Below are 17,787 nucleotides of genomic sequence, written 5' to 3' on the forward strand. Positions count from 1 at the left end.
GGGAGCAGGGAGCAGTGTACACGTCGCGCCGTGTAAAGCGCTTACGCTTAATAGGTGCCGTACTTTGATGACGTATACAGCAAATTTTCAGTATTTCCAGAGATGTTTTAGTTACTGCTTTAAACCTATTTCATTCACAAGAAACAGCATTCACTGCAAAAGAACTTCTTATGGCTGATGAAATTATTCAGAAGAATTGTGAAGCTTACTTGGACAAAGGAAAAGAAGCATCAACTGTTCTGCAGCACTAGTCACTGGTTAAAAGCAACGCGCAGATATTTCACATCTATTTAGTTAGCCCTTGCGCTGTTTACTCTTTGTGGGCCACATGGGAACGGTGGCTAAAAAAAAACTTTTAAAGCAACACTAACAGATTCTTTTTATCACAAAAGTTTAATCTGATAATTTGCCTGTTTGTTCCTCGGTCTTCCAATATTCCTATTTCCTTGTTGTGACAGCATACATCATTGTTACTGCTCTAATCAGCGTCGAGGCATCTGTATCTATCGTATTTTTGAGATTGTTTCTATTTTAATTAGAGGTAGATAGACTTAAGTTATTATCCAACATCAGTCTTTCCCTTTGTGTGTCGTAAGGTAAATAAGAGAGACCTCTTAAAAAATTTCGTTTATTCTACAAGAATTCAATTCTTCTCCGTTCTACTCTGCCTACGCTTTCAGAAGTAGTAACAGTATTGTTTAATAGAGAACGCTACAGACAAATTGTATGCGTGTGTCCTCTCATGTGTAAAACTGCACATATGCTTATAAATTAGTACCGCTTTCAACCAAGTCTACGTCCATCTCATAAAAAATGTTTGAATTACTTCAAGTATATGCTATACCTTTCCTTCATCTTCAGTAACTGTGTTTGTTCTTACGTAAATATCCAATTGTTTATGTGTTGACAGAAGTAACAGACTTAATACTTGCCTGACTGCGGTACCACCATGTCATTTCAGGCAATCTGAGTTGTTGTTTATTTAGTTTTCCGTGACAGTTATATACGAGGGTTGGAACTTGAATAGTGGCAACTATTTATTCACAACCGATGCAAAAGAGTTACATGTTTGCATCTGTTTGATTTTAACAGGAGAGCTAAAACAGCTTTGGTCTAACCCGCCACTGCCCGCACCGAAACTGGGTTTATTGTGCGGTTTGCATCTGTTACTGTCCTTAAAATTAGCCACCAGCGTTGTGTGCAACCCGTTGCCAGCGATGTGGAAGGCGTAGTATACCGTTAGCAGACCCTGTTCTGTTAATGGTGAGAACTGAGCGGTCTATTGCCTGTCGAACCTCTGGAACAGTTCTGAAGCGAATGCCACGAAGTGGTTCCTTCATCTTCGGAATCAAACCAAAGTCACAAGGACTTAAGTCCGGGGAGTATTGTGGATGGTACAGTAGTTCCCAGTCCCATCGACCGAACAGAGCTGCCACAGATTCCGCTGTATGTGCCCTCTCGTTGTCGTGCAAAGTGATGGGTGGGTTGCGCAGAAAGTGTCATCACTTCTTTCGCAAAAATAGTCGCAGGTGATGCTCCAAAGACGAACAGTAATAAAGTGCATTGACTGTCTGCAGTGGAGGAACGCAACTCACCCATCATTTTGCACGACAATGCACGGGCGCGTACACCGCAAGCTGTGGCTGCTCTGTTCCGTCGATGGGACTAGGAAAGTACTGTACCATCCACCATACTCCCCGGACGTAAGTCCTTGTGACTTTGATTTGATTCCGAAGATGAAGGAACTACGTCGTGGCATTCGGTTCAGAACTGTTCCAGAGTTCGACAAGCAGTAGACCGCTCCATTCGCACCATCAACAGAACAGGCTCTGCTAACGGTGTACTACGCCTTCCACATCGCTAGCAACGGGTTCTACACACACCTTGAAGGGCAGTAACAGGTGCAGCAAACATGTAAATCTTTTGTATCGGTTGTGAATAAATAGTTGCCACTATTTAAGTTTCAACCCTCGTATAATCTTTAACGGTGTCTAGTTTCGATCTTCGCGTTCATTTTCAACCATTGTCTTCATCGGATGGTAGAACATTAATAACAATATAATATGTTAAAATACATTATAGTTCTCAGTATTGTATCGCACAAATGCCAGTCTTGCAATACATTGGTTGTGACAAACGTGCGTCTGCGATATTTAACTGTATCATAACTCCAACAGAGCGTTCGAAAGACTTGTTTATGCACCAGTTCAACATAACAAATATGGACAGGAGAACTTGACAGACGCCCTCAGTTGTTAAGAATGTGTTTCTGAGCGCAGTCTCTGCTTACAGCAAATAGTACATAAGTGTCATATTTCCATTCCCAAATACACTTTACAAATAAATTCTTTTCACAGATTTTAATTTTAAATCTACTCTAATTCTGGAAATTCTAATGTATCCAGTGGTTTCAAAATGCAACAGTGACGACATACTAAATATATAGTAAACAAATACGGTTATGGCCCTTTATGGGAACATAATGTTGGAATTGCATAAATGTGAAACACGTTTTCTTTTAGATCTGATAATTAAATCTTTCCCTGAGACATTGAAGTATCTTCATTATCTGCGACAATGATCGAAGCAGAAGGAATGAATTAAAATTTATGCTGCGGCCGGGACTAGAACTCGGATCCTCTTGCTTGCTCCTTTTTTTTTGAAAAAAATCTCATTTTGCTCTATATTGTTCGTTGAAACCACAGAACGATGGTCAACATTGCTGCACGAACTACCCCAGTTGAGTGCCCTTCCATAATGGAAGTTTGTGTTGGGGAGGGCACTAAACTTAGGTAGTTCGTGCAGCATTGTTGACCATAGTGCTGTGCTGGTGTAATGGTTAGCATTTATGCCTAGCCAGCTACATGCCACGAGTTCGAGTTCCGGCTGCAGCTCAAATTTTAATTTGTAAATTATAGATTTCAGCAATCTATAATTTACAAGTCAATATAACGGTCGCTGAGTGCAACAGCTTTCTGAATAGAAGGTAACTTAACAAATTTCAATTCACTTCCTCTGCGTCTATCATTATCGTACGTTTTCTTTTCGTCTCTTGTTGACTATACTTGACTTGAAGGAAGCAACCGACATGAATAAGCCTGCTGGGACCAATGCATTAACTTTGCAGTGCTTTCCACGCCTAATAAACTGTCAGTCAACTACAACTTCATTATGTTGTAGAAAGAGTAAGAGCTTATACTATCTTCCTTGGTCGTTCTTCTTTATTAAACTGATGATACGTCTTAAAATGAGAGCCGGCCGTTGGGGCCGAGCGGTTCTAGGCACTTTAGTCCGGAACCGCGCTGCTGCTACGGTCACAGGTTCGAATCCTGCCTCAGACAGGGATGTGTGTGCTGTCCTTGGGTTACTTATGTTTAAGTAGTTCTAAGTCTAGGGGACTGATGACCTCAGATGTTAAGTCCCACAGTGCTCAGAACCATTTGAACCATTTTTAAAATGAGAGGTATTTCGGAAATTATGAGAAATGTAAAAGCAGTACACATTTGTTCAATAGTAACTGTGTAAAATATTCGTGTCAGTTTTCAGTATTGTTCACTTAGTAATAATGTATCAGTGCTGGAAATTAACTAATTTAACTTGAAAAGTAGATCTGGCACCCTAATATTACTCGACAAACTACCTTTGAATATATTTGTGCAATTTTTCTCTGTTATTGTGCCCTTGTCTTTTACATAATAAAACTTATTACTCAGATTTGTTGTCCCACTAATCAAAACTAATTAGTAATGTCACAGTACTACATGAAGAGAATTAGGAAAAAATGTGCGAGGAACTACACAGCAGTCGGATATGTACCAAAGCATCCAGCAACAGGTACGTTGTCGCTAGAAGTAACAACGTATGCTATCAAATTAAACAAATCCGGGTACCCCTTTGTAATGCACAAATGACCACTAGATGATATGAGGCGGGGACCCGCCAGAGTAAAAAGGAAAGGGCAATATTGTGTTGTTAGCACAGAAACAGTAACAGAAAAATGGGTCGGTCAGGACAGCTCAGTCACTTGCTACCTGAGTAACAAACCCATCAATGACATTCACCCCTTCAAAGCTGCCCAGGTGGACTGTTCTTCATGTGACTGTGAAATGGAAAAGGGAAGGAACATCTAAAGCTCAATCCAGACCTGGCTGACTTCATTTACCGGCGGAGTGGGACGGTCGAGCAGTGTGGAGAGTCGTTGTCAAAAATTGCATGGCGCAGTGGAAGGTATTACTCGTGAGTTCTAAAGAGCTATCAGCAGTGCAGATATCACAATGATAGTGCGCAGGGAGTTAAAAAGAATGGAGTGCAACGGTCCAGCATCTCCTCTGAAGCGACACATTTCTCTAGACACTGCTAAACAGCGCTTGAGCTTATGTAAAGAACGATGGCACTAGGCAGTGGATGACTGGAAATGAGTTTAATAGAGACGGGGCCCCTCCACGCCGGCACCAACGTGGTGGCCAATCCAAAAGTTCTACTGTCACCTCCGTAACATGTTAGTTATCTAGTAAATGGATCACAGGATGCTGAGCTGTGATGTTGTCCGTGCTGGCGTCCACGCGACGACTGTGTACTGGAAATGAGTGATTTGGAGTGACAAATAGCGTCATTCCCTGTGGAAATACGGTGGACGTGTCTGGGATCGGCGAACGCCTGGGAAACGTTACCTGCCTACGTGTGTAGTGTAAGCACTGAAGTACAGAAGAGGTAGTGTTACTGTATGGGGATGTTTTTCGTGGTCAGGGTGTGTTTCTCTTATTGCACTAAAGAAAACGCTAAACGCGGAAGGATAAGAACACAGCTTTGTTGTACTGCATAAAGTAGAGGAACAATTCGGATACGATGACTGATTGTATAAGCACGACAGTGCGCTCTTTGACGAAGCAGCAGTTTCTTGACAATAACATTCCTGAAGTGGACTTGCCTCCCCATTGTCCCAATATGAACCCAACGGAACAATACATTGCTTCTCCCAGAAGATGTCCCCTCTAAAATATCATGAAGGGAAAATTAGAGGAATTCGAGCTCAAACCGAGTTTTACTAAAATTCATTGATTTTGTGCTCCATTTACGACAGGATATGGGGAAATGGGAAAAGTGAGTGTGGTTCACGAAGTATCCTCAGCCACACTCAATAGGGCGCACTGTAGAATGTGCAGGGTTTTCAGTTTGCCACACATTTGGGTTTTCTGCAAACCGCAACGCCTTCAAATACCTTATGCAACATTTTCATATTCTCTCACTCTCTATACAAAAATTATTAGTTCTGTAGAACAATGAAGCAGATATGTTCTGGAGTAAATTTACTGTAGTCAAATTTTGTACTGGGATACGTTTTCGCTAAAGGCCGTAGTTTTCCTATTATTTTTCAGGAAAACTTATAAGTGTGAATTTTAAATGCGTTTCTCTTGAATAACTTAAAAACTATGGCCTCAAGTGAAAAAGTATCCCATTAGAACAGTTACCTTCATTAAATTTACATCAAATCGTCCATTCATGTTTTTCTGTAGGACTAATAGTTTCCGTGTAGTGAGCGAGAGAATATGAAAATCGGTACTTGTTTTTTGTAGGCTATGCAGATTACATAACTCCCATAGGCAGGGGCATCTGAATCAACTTTTATATACGCGTATGTTAGTGCACATTCTTGTGATGACAATTTTTCGTATCTCCAATATCCAACCAACTATCTCCATATTAAGCGCAAACATACAAGTGCGCATTAGTTCAAATGGTTTAAATGGCTCTGAGCACTATGGGGCTTAACAGCTGAGGTCGTCAGTCCCCTAGAACTTAGAACTACTTAAACCTAACTAAACTAAGGATATCACACACATCCATGCCCCTGAGGCAGAATTCGAACCTGCGACCGTAGCGGTCGAGCGGTTCCAGACTGAAGCGCCTAGAACCGCTCGGACACAACGGGCGGCTGCGCATTAGTGAATTTGTCTATATGGGCCTTTAACCTTTCTTAACCGTCCAGTTAATCTTGAATTTACCATTAGAAAACTAATGTGAAGAAAATGGTGCCAGCTGCGGAGTTCTTGAGAACTAAGTGCAATTCTTCGGCTGCGCTTAATAACAGTGAATGCTGTGGGTGTTCACATTTTCCCTTTCGCCACTTTTAAAGCTATCATAATTTATTACTCAACTCTGTTGCAAGAAATCTGGAAGGAAATCCCACACGTGTATTTTTCTCATCAGTCAACAGTGAGAGAGAACGGAGTTGTGCCATCATCTCTGGCCACCTTCCAGACATTCTCAAACGTCGGACAAAGGCGTCGCACGCAGAGGAAGGAAATCTGACAGCGGGCTGCTTCATTTCAGATGTGGCGGTGTCCATCGACCGCGGCGCGCGGGATTTATTGTGGCAGCGTGTTATAGCGGCGGCCGGCCGGCCGCTGACGACCCTCACCTGCCCCTCCAGTTGTCGGCAGCGCACAAAAGGCGTCCAAACACCAATCGCACTTCCTCTCAAACAAACGACGGACCGGCCGCAGCTGCGCGCCTCTCAAAATTCGCTCCGGCCCTGCCTCCGGCCAGTGTCAACAATCACAAGCGATCTTCGCGCGTCCTCTGACGCGCCTGATGTTCTCCAAGCCACTTCGCGGAATCTGGTCAGCGTCGCCTTGTTAAATTCTTCCTGTCAGCACCTTCAAAGAACGCAACACATCTTGCGTCAATCCTACACATTAGGCGTATTTTCAGCTCTAGTGACACCCACGTTACGCTCTTCCTCTTGGGCAATGAGGAACATCTAAGATTCTTAGATTTGTTATTTTCCATTTCAGGATTTCTGTAAGAGTTGCAATATTCCAGAGTGCCATAACTCCCACTTTATCGTTAAAGATCAATACGTTTCGAATGCTATTCACAATTATGTGGCCATTTATATCAACATGGAAATCAAACAAAACAGCACATCACAAATGTTGTTGTTGTGGTCTTCAGTCCTGAGACTGGTTTGATGCAGCTCTCCATGCTACTCTATCCTGTGCGAGCTTCTTCATCTCCCAGTACCTACTGCAGCCTACATCCTTCTGAATCTGCTTAGTGTATTCAGCTCTTGGTCTCCCTCTACGATTTTTACCCTCCACGCTTCCTCCAGAATTAAATTGGTGATCCCATGATGCCTCACAACTTGTCCTACCAACCGATCCCTTCTTTTAGTCAAGTTGTGCCACAAAGTCCTCTTCTCCCCAATTCTATTCAATACCTCTTCATTAGTTATGTGATCTACGCATCTAATCTTCAGCATTCTTCTGTAGCATCACATTTCGAAAGCTTCTATTCTCTTCTTGTCCAAACTATTTATCGCCCATGTTTCACTTCCATACATGGCTACACTCCATACAAATACTTTCAGAAACGACTTCCTGACACTCAAATCAATACTTGATGTTAACAAATTTCTCTTCTTAAGAAACGCTTTCCTTGCCATTGCCAGTCTACATTTTATATCCTCTCTACTTCGACCATCATCAGTTATTTTGCTCCCCAAATAGCAAAACTCCTTTACTACTTTAAGTGTCTCATTTCCTAATCTAATTCCCTCAGCGTCACCCGACTTAATTCGACTACATTCCATTATCCTCGTTTTGCTTTTGTTGATGTTCATCTTATACCCTCCTTTCAAGGCACTGTCCATTCCGTTCAACTGCTCTTCCAAGTCCTTTGCTGTCTCTGACAGAATTACAATGTCATCGGCGAACCTCAAAGTTTTTATTTCTTCACTATGGATTTTAATACGTACTCCGAATTTTTCTTTTGTTTCCTTTAGTGCTTGCTCAAAATACAGATTGAATAACAACGGGGATAGGCTACAACCCTGTCTCACTCCCTTCCCAACCACTGCTTCCCTTTCATGCCCCTCGACTCTTATAACTGCCAGTATTCCAGTCAACATTGTCAAAAGCTTTCTCTAAGTCTACAAATGCTAGAAACGTCGGTTTGCCTTTCTTTAATCTTTCCTCTAAGATAAGTCGCAGGGTCAGTATTTCCTCACGTGTTCCAACATTTCTACGGAATCCAAACTGATCTTCCCCGAGGTCTGTTTCTACCAGTTTTTCCATTCGTTTGTAAAGAATTCACATTAGTGTTTTGCAGCTGCGACTTATTAAACTGATAGTTTGGTAATTTTCACATCTGTCAACACCTACTTTCTTTGGGACTGGAATTATTATATTCTTCTAGAAGTCTGAGGGTATTTCGCCTGTCTCATTCATCTTGCTCACCAGATGGTAGAGTTTTGTAAGGACTGGCTCTCCCAAGGCTGTCAGTAGTTCTAATGGAGTGTTGTCTACTCCCGGGTACAAATTAATATTAAACTAATTGTCTTGCACAGATGAAGATGTTTCATATTGGAAATTATATCTCTTCATTCCGCCGTTCGAGAGCCACTATTTTCGTGTTTTGGCCTATTCATATTATACACTCGCTAGTGAGTACTTTCGAAAATTTCCTCTGAAAAGATACCACAGTGCAGAGCTTCCGGTTGCCCTTTTCGGGGTTAGTTTTAATTTGTAGTTAATGTTATGTTGTTCAAGACTCCTGCAAGGTTTTCTCGTTTATTTACTTGTGTTCAGTATACTACTACACCAAACAAAGAAATTAAGGGAGATAAGAACTGCACAAAGCATACGTAAATTCAATCAGCAGAATACAGAGGATTTTCTTAATCTTGGTTACTGTACTGCTGTTTATATTCTATGCTAACCAATGTCGGACACAAATACTAAGTAAAATCTGTGCCTTAAGTAGTTTTTGTCGTTTCACATGGAACTTGACTAAAACTAATCGTTAAGTTGTACTGTTACGTGCACCTATTTTTAACATTACATGTTTCGAAGATCATTTGCAGCATAAATGCTATTTTTACGTCAGGTCATGATCTGACTGTGTGTTGGAAAGCATAATTATGATTATGTCTTATTTCCGAGAGGAAAAAGAGTAATGTCATCTTCTTTTAATGCGCAATATGTACACTTTCGTTACATTTATTCCTCCACCTTCTTTAATGTGCAGGCAGTAACCTTCTCTGGAGTAAGTTCAGAGCCTGCGCATGGCGTACGCTTGTATCAGATACATGCATCTAAGAGCTATTACCCATCAAGCAAATATCCTGCAAATGACTCTTGCTCGGTATGTATATATGTCCGTTATCCCTAAGGTGTATATTTTCTGCACTTTGATTTAGTATAAACTAACTGTCACAAATGCAATATGTTGCTACATACACAACTTACGGTATACTGTGATTCTGTCTCAGTAATAAATGAGAGCCCTTGAAAGCAGTGTAATAAGAAACGTTTCAAGAGAACGACTTTTAATTTAATCTCTTGGGTAAACCGTGGTAATGGAGAAGCAATTTTTCAGTACCAGTAAGTGATTTTTATATCCAATTTATTTTTTAAAAATGATTCAGAATACTGGTGTTTGCCGCTCAGCTTTCATTTTCCTTGTAAAAATGAGGCTTTCAGAACTAATATCTTTTTTCGCTTCTGTTGCTAAAGACTCTAGATTATCAGTTTAAAGCTACTTAAGACAACTCGCTCCCGTGAAAGAAATAGCAAAATATATCCCCGTCGATGTTAATAAATGACAGAATAACGATAACTGTTCGGTTATCTTGGTCACAAATGACATTCCTCAATACGTTTTGCTTACATTTTTTTGTTGCTGAGGATTCAAAAATTTCAGTTTGTAACTATTTCTCTGCCTTAGCAATACCAGTAGGTGATACAGCTGGTTTTTTCTTATATCAAAAAAGGATTATATACTGTAGCACTTCAAATAGTATCCGCCGGCCATTACTTTCTATAAATAGTGCTTTAAAGGAGCAAAGTCATGTGCGCCATGTGCCCATGGATCGTGTAGATTTTTCTTTATATTACCACATTGTAAATGATTTTAACTGATTGTATGAGGAAGGAATTGGGGAATAGCCCTTCCAATTGCCCGAACGAGCGTAAAAGTCCTCCTCAAAACCAGACTCAGGCTGGCTGATGTACTGAATCAACAATCATTAACTCGCCATGCTGATTCATTCCGGACTAGCTTATCTTTTCTAGCAAACTAGCGCACTGTGCCTTTTCCCGTGCGAGCTAGTCAAGTAAGATATGGAACTATTAGCATAAAGGTGGTTGGCAGCAGGTTCGAACAGGAAGTGAAGAACAGTAATTGTTAAAATCAGTATTAGTGATGTTAACAGAGGGAGGTGTAAACAAAATAACGGTATGCTCTGAGTTGTTAGAAGAGTTCCAAAAGGAAAATACTTTCCTTTGGAATACTATATAACTGGATTGATCCTCCAGAGCACATGCAACAATTAGTCGACCAAATAGGCTTTGGCCAGTTATTCATTCTGTCAATTTTCTATTAGAAAAGAAAACAAAAAATTAGCGGTGATTGTTGTGAACTGTCGAGGTAATTAAAATTTCTCTATATTTGTGAAAACACCTTTAAAATTATGAAACAGTAGCAAAAAGAAAAACGCATAATGTACAGATGTATACCTACAGTACCCTCATTAAGGAACATGATCCCGGACAGTTTCTGTACGCTGAGGGAAGCTGCTTCGAATGTCTACATTGCTATATTGTAAACGCCTCTATGGCAACACGTGTACACAGCTCTATAGCCGGCTATCGTTTTCACCTGTAGCCGCTTGCGCTTCACAATTGAAAACTGTCAAAAGCGCTGCCCGGTGCCAAGGTTTTCCGTAAGTTGACTCGACTGTAGAAATGTGATAATAGCAAAGAATAAATGTATTAAAATGTCACACGGCATTCTCTTACGTACCTCATTTTTACGACATCATCTCTCTTAACCTATGTGTCATACAACGATATATTTATGTAGGTATATTCGGTGGCATGTGTGGTTATTGTCTGTGAATATGTTGCCAATAGAGTTAGCAGCAAAGAAGTAGAGGAAGGTAGCCTACATTGGACCACTTTTTTGTTTTGCTATCCTAAACCTTTATTATGTATCTAATTGAAACAAAATGTACTGTACGAAAAGCTGCATGTTGCACAATTACATCAGGTGCTATTATATTTTTCATAAACACATGGCATAAACGGGTATAATGTAAAATTTAGAAATGTGTAAATGGTCCGAATTAGGAAACAGGTTGCTTAATTTAGAGCTTCAGTTGCTTAAATTGGACCAGATGGTAAAGCAATGAGTAAACAGTAATGAGAACTGTAATATTTTAAATAAAGCTTCAGTTCAACATATTTATTAAATAAATATATTATTTAGGTACTTAGGCTATATTATACGAAACACAGTTTTGAAATATTAATCATCATTAAGATGTTTATATTAGGAAATTGCTGCAATAATTTTCGTACTCCGAGCTGCAATCACTTCAAATCAAAACGAAGAATGAACTAGGTAACTTTTTGCGCAGAAAAATATAAGAAAACTTGACACATCGAAATATAATAATAATTTCTATTAACTGAGATTAAGAATGGCATTTTAGAATGAAATGTAAAAGCAATCTGAACAGAAAAATTTCTTTATACATGGCTTAACATTGGCACATCGTGTATGAACCAGTCTTTTACAGTTCATACACTCTACCATGTAGTCTTCTTCAATCTTCTTACACAAAACACAGAACCAACTTGAATTTCCAACAGTGCCGTTTGTCTACTGTTCTTTCGGAAATAAACCCGTCTTACCAGCTTTTGGTTTGTTTACATGCAGCTTCGACTGCTCTGTTTGTTGCTTTTAAGCGCTAGTGATTACAGAGCATTCTGTGCTTTTCCTCTACATCTACTAGCGGACTTGCTGTATGAATTCGAAAGGAGTGACACTTTGTTCACAATCTTCTTGAATTTCTTTGTGGGTGTCGTAAGCCTATACTCGTCAACACTTAAAATGTCTTATGAAGAAGACTCCTCTTTAATATTCGTAGAACCGGGTTTCTATAGAAAATCAGTCAACTGCTGAAAAATGTTGATCTGAAAACACATTCCTAATCACAGGCCACATTCCTGCTGAACGGAAGGCACACTCCACTGTTCCAACTATTTCTGTTGTGCCATTCGCTTCATTTAACAGTCCAGATACCCTGAGACTGTGTTACAGTATGTTTTCACATAACAACTTGTGCTGGTCTTGAATGAAGTAGGCTAGAAGAGGGGAAAAAAGCGAAGCATTAAGTGGTTGCAGCCTGTGGTTAGTGTTTACAGATAATTGCAGCATGATAATACCATTATCACGAGCCTACTCAACAGTCTCAAGACTTCTGCTATGGGCCGGCCGGAGTGGCCGAGCGGCTCTAGGCGCTACGGTCTGGAACTGCGCGACCGCTACGGTCGCAGGTTCGAATCCTGCCTCGGGCATGGATATGTGTGATGTCCTTAGGTTAGTTAGGTTTAAGTAGTTATAAGTTCTAGGGGACTGATGACCTTAGAAGTTAAGTCCCATAGTGCCCAGTGCCATTTGAACTATTTGAACTTCTGCTTCGTGTTTTGTGACCACTGAAATTGCCTATAAAAATACAAGTTGAGTATTTAGTGACTATGTTCAAAGGGATGTAGCGCCTCTGTTTTCTCGCCGTTACTGAAGAAGCTAGTAGCTCAGCCACAGCAGTTGCAGAAGCCACACATAGCCAGTGGACACCCACGTGTGTGCATGAAAGTTGTAGCAACAGGACTGCTTACACATTGTAAGACGGACCAGGCCAACAACTGCAGTCCTCGCGACACAGAGGAAAGAAGCGGTTCTTGAAGGGTGGGTGGGCTACGTAGTTCTACACCACCGGCTCACGGACTTGTTATCCGGAGTGTGCCTGGAAGCCTCGCATCGGCGCAAGAAACGAGCAGCGAGCCTGTAAAAACAACGGGTCAATTTTTGAAGGGATTCGAAACACTGGTACCGGCTTCCATGACGAGAGGGCTACGTCAGGCTCCGGTGTGATAGGAGACCAAGCGTGGGGTAGGCCTCCGCCTCCACTGCAGCGTTTTCTGGCACCAACTGCACCATCCTGGACTTGGTGCCTCTCGACCGATGGGCAGCTCCAGAGGCACTCCAGCAACAGCATGTCTCTTGCCTTGACGGGCAACAGATCTCGAGATCCGTGCATAACCCGCTCGCCCTCCTACGCTGATGCCGACTCTCTGGTGCAACACGCGAAGCTTGCTGGGGCGGGATGCACTACCGACGGCTCTCAGCCCCCGTAAGCTGTATTTCTCGGGCCTTCCGATCCACAGACACTACCATGTGCTGCGACGCCACCCACGCAAACGCGTGGCTGAGCGGCCTTCTGTGTCTATTTTGCGAATTTGGACAATGATTTTGTAGGAGACCAACCTCTTTGCATTTTATAAGATTCTGTACAAATTGTTTCTATACATAGTTGAAAATATACTGAACATTAACTAATTAGTACATCCTGGTTGCACAGTGTATTCACTTGATAGAAGTCGCTGGATTACTTCAGGTTCGACCTGGCCTTAGACCTCATGCACCTAGAGTGAAATTATATTAGGGTCACTTGTGTGCTGATTTGGGTAGCGGTGGTGAGTAGTGGCGGGGATACAGGCTGACAGAAGATCAGAGAAACAACATCGAAAGTCAGATTTTTACTGGAGGTTGTGCCACTACACTCATATCTGTTTTGTGAGGTGGCCACGCCCCCTTCCGCACGTTCCGAGGACGGATTGTGATACACTGAGGCGACAGTAGGCCCAACGCAACTTCGGGTGTCAAGTGTCTGACGTAAATACCGTATAATGCTTCCGTTATTTTATGGTACGAGATCTTCAAATCCCTTTCAGAACTGTTTCACGCTTCCTTAAGTTATTTTAACGAATAGTTCTTTCTAATATTTTAGGTTTATGACACGGTTAGTAATCATATGTGTCCGGTTGATTTCAAATACCCTCTTCGATAACTCGCAATAAATTCCAGTTGTTACTGTGAGCGAGGTGTATAATTTATTTGCTCTCATTAGTTTAAGACAAATTCTCTCAGCACGGAATCCACGACATGTCCGTATTAATTGGTAAGAAAACACTAGAACGTGCAGGAACACTCACTCCCACTAGACAGAACTTAACGTATTACGCCGAGCCTAAAAGTGCAACACTGCGTCATTATTTCCGTATATCCGATGAACACTCACGAAAATTGGTAATAATGTTCGTATTTGGACTGCACGTCGTCAATGTGCGTAGAGAATGCCCAGAAATTCCACAGCTGCCTCTAGACAGTATGTGCTATTCAAAACTTAATCCTTCCCATATAATAGGTGATCATACGAATGACTGGACATGAAATCATTTAAAACCTACACGATAAAAGATCATGACAATTGATCTTTAGTTTAAAGAACTCTGAAACTTTCACTGAAATAGTTAAAAAATTACGATAACCCAAAAGAATATGAGTAGAATGTGATGAAACTTAAACGAACTCTAGGAGGCATCATCCAACTTAATGAAGCCTGAAAACTCAATTTTAGACAAAGGATTTACCTTCGGATTTAGAATATATGTGAAATGTACATAATGGGTTTATAGATTTGTTATATCACAAGTATTTACAAAACAGTTAATAATACCAAGTGTGAACACCACGGCAGCTCACACAGCACGTAGACCAATGTCGGATGGGGTTCATATCGTGAATAAATGTCATTATTTTTAAGAGTTGATCTCGGTAGGGTGTCAATAGTGTCACAAACATGCTCTATGTGTTTCAGATCTGTAGGTCGAGCTGTAGGCATTCTCAGCTAAAAGAGGAAAAAGGAAAGTCGTCTTTTTTATGTTTTATGGACCTGCTATCAGGGTTCCGTACAGTATGGCGAGGTGTTCTTTCCATATACTTGATGATACACCACCTTACACAATGACAACACTCCGCCCGGAGAATCCCCTTCGTGGATGTCTCGATGTAGGGCAAAGAACTCGTGTGTTTTTCAAATCAGATTTGCTGTCAGATTATAAGCTTTCTAAGCCTTACAAAGTATTTCCAGTGAGCGGCAAATCCAAATGTTGATAAATTGAGAACGACGGCTTTTCAACGTGGCGAATACTTCAATAAGAATCGTTTTACCTCAGGAAGTCTCCAATTCTTCCCACTAAGCTGAAACGCAAAGAGCATGTTCACAGTTAGGAGTAAAATCTGATTAGTGTTCCGTTAAGATCTTAATGGCATACTTCTGAAGCCTGTCGAAATCTGCAAGTACTGGTACTAACAATACAAAGCGATATCAAGTGAGAGTAACGCATTTAGTCAGTAGTAGGGAGTACGAATAGAATACTTCGGTTGGTTGAGAGAAATCTGGGATAGTACCGGCAAATGTTAAGGAAACCCCGTAAGAGATGTCAAGTGTGACATATTGTACAGCACTGCTCCAGTATTTGAAGGAGGTTCCTGGTTTTGCCCTTACTTAAGAGCAACAGAGAGCATCATGGAGCTTACGCTGGAATTTTTGGAGGTTAGGTGACATAGTAGCCGATAAAGTTTAGCAACCAGTACTGGAAGTACACCGTGCAACAGCTCCCTTGCCGCCATTGTGTATCTCACTATGAAATCATGAGAAAAACGTGAGGCAGATTAGGGTATGAGAGGATGCTTACAGACACCGTTTTTCCGCTCGCTCAGTTCGTGAATGAAACAGGAAAAGATGTGCCTAATGTTAGTGCAAAGAACTTTCCGTTATACGCTCTACAGTGGCTTGCTGTTTATTGTGTACAAACTGAAGTTCTACGTCGATCGGAAGGCCCTGTATGTATGGCGCTTTCTTCTACGGCGAGCATTGTGTCATACACACGCAAGCATAAGACATTCATGTAGCCAGCTGTGTGTCGAAACTGATGACACGATGCTATCGGCGATATTTAGTGACAGTTCTACTTCTGTGACTACATTACATGTCAGTAGATGGTTCAAATGGTTCTGAGCACTATGGGTCTTAACTGCTGAGGTCATCAGTCCCCTAGAACTTAGAATTACTTAAACCTAACTAACCTAAGGACATCCATGCCCGAGGCAGGATTCGAACCTGCGACCGTAGCGGTCGCGCGGCCCCAGACTGTAGCGCCTAGAACCGCTCGGCCACTCTGGCCGGCACATGTCAGTAACTGATACGCTTGTCAGCCCCTCGTGAGAAATTATAGTTTCTGGAAACAAAAAAGTGCGAACATTTAAGCACCTGGAAGCCACTTTCTCAGTTTGACTTGTCTCCATTTTGAAAATTCCCATTTGGTTAACCAAGGTTCGACGTCATTCGACGCCATTCGTCCCAAGATAATCAGCTCATCTGTTTTCTTTCACTTTTCCAGCCCCAACCTACCCTGGCGTAATAGTATATATTGTGGCCTATGTACGGGTAGCGCAATCATTTTGCACTGTTCTAGTAGACATACAGATTGTCCCAAATCCTTAGTGCAAAATGATACAGACAGTCGGTGATGGAAGATGCAGAGTCCTGTAGAAACCACCTCTGGCGGACAATAACAACTGTGGCATCGGATCTCGAATCAGTACTAAATAATAAGCACTATTAAAACGCGGTGAAAGCAAATAGGTTTCTATTAATTCATGTACACAACTCCAGCACACAAGTCGATGGAGAACCATTGCTGCTGACCTGAGACGTGCGTCGAGCAAGGATTACGGCAACATGGTTGAAAGGAAAACAACACTAGTTTTAGGAAGTTCGATATTCCTGAGCTGTTTAATGCTTCAACAGAAATTTACTCTGGATTCAGTCTCATTGCTTACGCACGTTGTTTATCATATAAATACGACAAACTGTGCATTTCATGAATAAGTTGATGGATGATTACTAATGAATATTCTCTTACACAGTCTAATACCAACTTTTCGCATTCCACTGTGCAAGAAATTTGCTTATGATGAGCTTGGACAACACTGCAATTTCAACGAACCAGTTTCTTGTAATTTTCTTTCCAACACGCTGATTAATTTCTTCCAATTAGGATGACACGTATTGCCAAATTGTTTCTCCTACATTCGTTCGTCTTTCCGGACACTACATCACGTTGTGTTATGTATATTAAATGCTTCTTTGAAAGTTCGTGAAACGATTCATGTCCTACTTTCGACAACCAATGATGAACTGTAAGGTGACTGTGTATTGGTTTTCGAGGAAGAACTACTATATTCGATACGGAAAGAAGTTTTTCGTCATGAAAAATAATTCAGTTTACAAAATCGTGCCTCGCGTACGTTTTTCGTTTAAGACCTGGTGCCGCTGAAACGTGCATTTTCGGTTATTGGCTCCTTTTCTCAAAATAATTCAGAATATGCGGGAGCCTGCCCACTCGTGTCTTATAGGGTGCCTAGGAAGCTGTTTTCTCGGATAACTAGACAACATACAAGCATATCATATTAATGGAATTTATTACAGTAAGTGAATTGACAATACATAAGGCCGTGCGGTTCTAGGCGCTTCAGTCTGGAACCGCGTGACCGCTACGGTCGCAGGTTCGAATCCTGCCTCGGGCATGGATGTGTGTGATGTCCTTAGGTTAGTTAGGTTTAAGTGGTTCTGAGTTTTAGGGGACTGATGACCACAGATGTTAAGTCCCATAGTGCTCAGAGCCATTTGAATTAATACTTAACTTTCCTTTCTACATGACAGGTCGCAAGCAATTGGCGACATGCAAATAATCAGTGTCCTTTGATAGATACAATTTCCATGCAAGCTAATCACAGAATTTCATAAGTCGCTGCTATCGTTAATATGTGTATGGCTCTTCTAGTGTGTGTCTTCTAGTGCGGCTCCGGCTAGGC

At 41.3% G+C, this 17,787-nt stretch overlaps 1 protein-coding gene across 1 annotated transcript in view; it reads right to left on the reverse strand.

The window, feature by feature from the left end:
• The window catches only part of LOC126273292 (uncharacterized), a 507,367-nt gene that overhangs the window by 80,409 nt on the left and 409,171 nt on the right, over window positions 1-17,787 (reverse strand). The window lies entirely within an intron of this gene.

Source organism: Schistocerca gregaria, chromosome 5 (assembly GCF_023897955.1).
Source record: "Schistocerca gregaria isolate iqSchGreg1 chromosome 5, iqSchGreg1.2, whole genome shotgun sequence".
Classification (NCBI taxonomy): domain Eukaryota; kingdom Metazoa; phylum Arthropoda; class Insecta; order Orthoptera; family Acrididae; genus Schistocerca; species Schistocerca gregaria.